The following is a 4,515-nucleotide window of genomic DNA, read 5'->3' on the forward strand; positions in this document are numbered from 1 at the left end:
TTAAAGTAAAATGACTAAATCCACAACTTACATATAATTCAATGACTAATAAAATAATAATAATTAAAAATATTTAACTTGTTTATATTTAAAAATTAATAAATATCAAATGAAAATAACATGTATATATTTATAAAAAAATTAAAACAATATCAAATGAAAATAACACTTGGCTTTTATTTGTATATTCGGTGAGTTGGGATTGGGAGTAGTATAAGTAGAAGTAGAAAAATGAGAAAGCACATGCAAATTTTGGGTGAGAGTTGACACATTGGCTTCTTTATCCTGTAGTTGTCGACTTAAGAGTCTGTGAATCTTTCGCCACTTACTTAAATTCCTCTTCCTTCTTTTTGTTTTTAGTGACTATATACATATATATATATATATATATATATTTGTTCATCTTTCAGGACATCGTCTTGTTGATTATCACTATTATACGGTGTATTTAACATCATGAAAACAATGGGTTTTGTTTTCCTTTTGCTAGCATTTTTGCCATTGGAGTTGTTCAAGGCCAACTAAGAGTGGGGTTCTATTCAAACACATGCCCGGATGATGAGTCCATTGTGTCTAGCGTTGTTCAAATGCCGCTCAGTCTATCTCCAACATCCCTCCTGTCTTGCTCAGCTCCATTTCCATGATCGCTTTGTTGAGGTCTCTCTCTTTTCTTCATTCTCCATTAACATTATGTTAGGATTCTCATTATATATAATGTGTGTGTGATATCATCGTATGTGATGGTTCAATCTCGATAGAAAATGGTCCAAAAGCGAGAGGCATGCATTTGGTCACCAAGGAGTTGGGGATTTGAAGTGATAGAGCAAGCCAAAGCTCGCTTGGAAGCTACATGTCCAGGAGTGGTTTCTTGTCTGATATAGTTGCCTTAGCAGCTCGAGATGCTATAGCTTTGGTATATGAATATATTTCATTTGTGGATATAAATTGTTTTCTTCTCTCAACTTTTAATGATTGCTTCTATGTATGTATGGCATATAGGCAAATGGACTGTCATATGGAGTTCCAACAAGGCGTAGAGATGGAAGGGTTTCGGATGTTTCTTTGGCGGCTAACATGCCAGATGTTAGTGACTCAATCTAGCAACTTAAGGCTAAGTTTCTTCAGAAAGGGCTCTCTGAGAAAGACCTTGTGCTTCTCAGCGCTAAATTACCCCTTTTTCTATCTCTCTCTCATGCATGTTTGATGATCTCATGGTTGCAGTAGGAACTCAACTGACATATCATGACTTAGGAATACTTACATATGTATGTATGTATGTTACTAATTAAGGGCCATGCTAGGCAGGTAAGCTGGTGTTTTCAAGTTTGTTTGTTTTTTTTTTCCTTTCCAGGCTAGTTCATGAACAATAGCCTGTCATACTTACTATAGGATAGATAAGGTTTCAGTGAAGCTTTTTTTCACTTTGTTGACTGTGCTAATTAAATATTGAATCTACAACTATGAATGATGGTCCTCCACTTTTGACTCTTGAGCATCTAATGCTATTTTGTTTTTCCAATGAAAATGCATGCATCAGCGCATACAATTGGAACGATATGTCATGTCCTTACAAACAAAATTCTAGGAAGCATTTATTCTTCGTGCGAATTTTCCCCCAAAGGCATAATATTTTCACTTAGCATTTTTATCAATGTTGTTTCTGTTGTCAATTAATAGAACACCATATCCTTGGCTATGGGGTTTTGCTTGGTAGTTATGAAGCTAATTATTGAAAGTTGAAACTCATGCCTGTTTTATGAATGCTTACATGCATGGCAAGCTGTTTTTAGCCTTTCTTTCTATTATGTTTGTTGCTTCATATTAGCATTCTCTATGCTACTTGCCCTACAAAGTTTCAAGTTTCCATTTGGAAATGTTAATTATCTAATCTTTGGCAATTTTGCCCAGCAGAATTAAGCTAATTTTATGGTTCTATCTTTAATTAATGCAGGACTGTGCAATGCTTCCTTTACAGGTCAGTTTCCTGTTTCTTTGTCATAGATGGATGTATTTATTGGAATATGGGACTAAGTAACTTAATACAAAGAAATTTTACATTTGATTTTCTATGCCTTTTAGATCACCTCTAATTTTAGCATGACAATGACCTTCTCTCTGGGGTTTTTTCACCATTGTTGCTGCTATCGCTTTCATTTAGGTGTCAACTTCATTTTAACAGATGTTATGCCTTATATGATGCTATATGAGACAAATATATTCCATAGTTTTTCTTATCCTTCTATTTTTGTGTCGTTATACTCTCTAATCACATGATTTCCCTAAGCCACCCCCCGTCAATAATGGTTGATTGCTGATGTAACAATGTTTGATTGCTAATCACATGATTTTCACTTTTGTTTTGTCTCCAATAATGATTGATTGCTAATGTAACAGTGTTTTTTTTACCAGGATGCTATCTAACAATTGCATAACCGAGCCATGTTTTTAAGATTGATTGCAGATGACTGATATTGTGAAATAACACTTACATAAGATAAAGTAGTAACTCTGGCTTTGGTATGCAGGATGAACTGATTTGGTTGGAATTGCTTGATAATTAATGTTGTGGTATTTTTTTATCCGAGAGTAATTTGGATATGAATGTAACATTAAATGTAATAACCCTCTGTATTGCATTAACAAAAACCACTGCCTTCATCTAGCAAATGATTTCATTCCAGGGTGATATTGGTGAATTTGGGTTTTATTTATGTTTTATGGCATATTCAAAGTCTACAGTTAAGTTTACAGTGAGCTAGTTGACTGCATTTCTTTTTTCATTTTTTACAACTTTTTCTAACCAACAATTTATTTGTTACATATATGTTTTATTTTATTTTAATCGTTAGTTGTATGTCACTAATGCTTAATTGTTATAGTTTTTTACATAAATGTTTTTTTTTTACTCGAGGCTAAGAAGTTAGCATTGCAATATCAAAACGAAGCGGACAAATGCAATTCGGGTATGGAGACGTGCGAAGAAGTAAGGGAGAAAGCTAAAGAAGAACTGTCGGCTCAAATAGAATTGACAACAATGTGGGAAATAAGAGCTCGTCAGAAAGAGTGGAGAGAAAAGGTCGCCAAACCTAATGCACAGACACAAGTTGACCTCCAGTTTGTCTAAACCATCCACCATGGCCTGATAGGAAGAAAATTAGTAGAAAACGTATTTCATTCCTTCTTTCTTTTCCACTGTTTAGTGCTCTGCAACATGTTTTGTCAGTTCTGGACCGCGAAGCAGAATTTTATAGTCATCATGAATTTCAGAGTTAATATTATAGGCTGTCTAATTCAACATTGTAGTAAACATTATATTTGACAATTTTGGATACGATATATAAGAAAAATGATTAAAATACAACATGATATGAGCATCTAAATGTGTCAAAGGGATATACTGATTACCATATCTAGTAAAATATGATTAATTTCTATCATAAACTAATTCACTCCAAAACTACTCTTTATTGTAATTTCTCATCAATAACTCATGCTTCATTCTAACTATCATTTTTTCTTTATGGATTTTCACTAGCGTTGATGATGCAAATTAATCATTATTCATTCCAATATATTTGAAAAAGGAACATTTGTTCGGATAAAATATATTATATATTCTCTGCTCCTATCTAATTTATCATCAATTTGCCTTCTCAATGACTATTATTTTACCGTAATCCCCAAAGATTGAATCATACCTTTGAAACATGCGAGCTATAATTTCTTCGTAAGTGATGGAGTTACCATAATGTAGCTCTTTTATGTTTTGACTGGTGGCAAATGGATCAGGAAAAACCTACTACACTAGATTGCGATCCAAGAACAATTTGCAGAAGGCACATAATAGCTGGCTCCTACCTCTACAAATGCATGTGGGAGGCATTGCAACAGCAAATAAGAATGATATTGATCAACATGCAGTTGACACCGTATGTGCTCTGAATCTGAATTCAGGTGTGAGTTTCAGATATTTTATGTGCAAAAAAGTATTAGAGTGCCTTATGTTTGTATGTTAGTTAAGCAGATTATAGATAAAACCTGCAGTAGGTTCAACTAATTAGTTGATCAAAAACTACACCCTGTTTTGTAATAGTCTACTTGCATATTTGCGTATATTTAATAATAATCTCGTGTCAACTAATTATTCTATTTTTTTATTTAATTGTTTTGTTTTCAACATTTTATTTTCATTTGAGTTGAAAGAAGAAAAACACGAATTGTAATTTTGACTTAGAAAAGAGAATATTCATTAGCGACTTAATCAATGTTGATATTTGACATAGGAATAGATATTCAAATCTTATATTTTACATGGTTATGATTTAAGTCCTTAACTTCATTATAATATCTTATTTTTATTGATATATTTATATTTAATCTAATTTTATTATTTATTTTAGTTTTGATTCTAAATTTTATTTTTATTTTAATATTTAAGATAACTTGAGTTTTAACTTTTGGATTTTAATTGTGTTATTAATTTATTATTTTAAATTCTAAATTTAAATTTATTAA

The 4,515-nt window shown here is 32.1% G+C and overlaps 1 pseudogene; it reads left to right on the forward strand.

Moving 5' to 3' along the window:
- Positions 1-456: 456 nt before the first annotated feature.
- LOC108471588 (peroxidase 43-like) lies at positions 457-3,124 on the forward strand (annotated as a pseudogene).
- Positions 3,125-4,515: the final 1,391 nt, after the last annotated feature.

This window comes from Gossypium arboreum, chromosome 11 (genome assembly GCF_025698485.1).
Source record: "Gossypium arboreum isolate Shixiya-1 chromosome 11, ASM2569848v2, whole genome shotgun sequence".
Classification (NCBI taxonomy): domain Eukaryota; kingdom Viridiplantae; phylum Streptophyta; class Magnoliopsida; order Malvales; family Malvaceae; genus Gossypium; species Gossypium arboreum.